Source organism: Penaeus monodon, chromosome 15, assembly GCF_015228065.2.
Source record: "Penaeus monodon isolate SGIC_2016 chromosome 15, NSTDA_Pmon_1, whole genome shotgun sequence".
Taxonomy (NCBI): Eukaryota; Metazoa; Arthropoda; class Malacostraca; order Decapoda; family Penaeidae; genus Penaeus; species Penaeus monodon.
Window position 1 is genome coordinate 6,734,385 of NC_051400.1, and position 930 is coordinate 6,735,314.

At 30.9% G+C, this 930-nt stretch overlaps 1 protein-coding gene across 1 annotated transcript in view; it reads right to left on the reverse strand.

Annotated features, from left to right (window-relative positions):
• LOC119581716 overlaps positions 1-930 on the reverse strand; it is a gene marked incomplete in the record, with an annotated part of 132,029 nt that overhangs the window by 72,823 nt on the left and 58,276 nt on the right.

The window sequence follows — 930 nt, forward strand, 5'->3', positions numbered from 1 at the left end:
TTATACTGACATACTATACGTTTATAATCACAGACAAATTAACAAAGTGTTCAGAGGGTTACAGCAAAGGTTTAAGACACTTTTTCCTGCAAGAAAGTTACTGAGACGAAAGTGTTAATGGCTCAAGGAAGTCCCGTTAATTGGAAGGGAGGAAAGGCACAACAGAAAACGGGAGAGGAATAAACGAAGGAAAGGGCGATTAGGGAGACAAGCAAAGCGGAAGAAAGAGGAAGGGGATATGGCTAGAAAACAGAACTAACAAAAATAAAAAAAATATTTCTGATTACAACTAAAAATAAAGATTTAGGAAGATAGGAAAAGATGACTAGGCTACTGAAAACAATTAGAAATAGAGATATGATAATAAGACCCAGCAATAATGTTATAAGAAATTTAAAAAATAAGTAATCAAATGATAAAAAGAAATTATATGATATAAAAATCAGAAATAAGAAAGACGAGGCGAGAGAAAAAAAACAATAACACATAAGATCATTTTAACAGCAAGATGATAAGGAATAAGATTAAAAGATCAATATGATAAGGATAAGGAATTGATAAAATAAGTCACAGTAAGAAAAAGAACAAAAAATAAATAGAAAAAAGTAAAATGATAATAGAAAATAAGATAATATGAAAGAGGAATAACATGAAAGAATAGTAGCATGTGGCTACAGTATATGAATTATTGATTAATGTTCAGAAATAATGTTGTCATACTCTAGGGAATGTAAAGTAGATAGATCCATGAAACAAGGAATTGCAGCACAGAAAGATGGATCTATAAAATGAAGGCCAGAGTTAAGGAAGAGTAGAAAGTGATGATAGCTATAGATAATCGTATGGATTTGATGATGGATATCTGTAGATAGATGATTGTATGAGGGATTGATAGATGTATAGATAAGACTCAGAAGAGAAGGCTGAAGA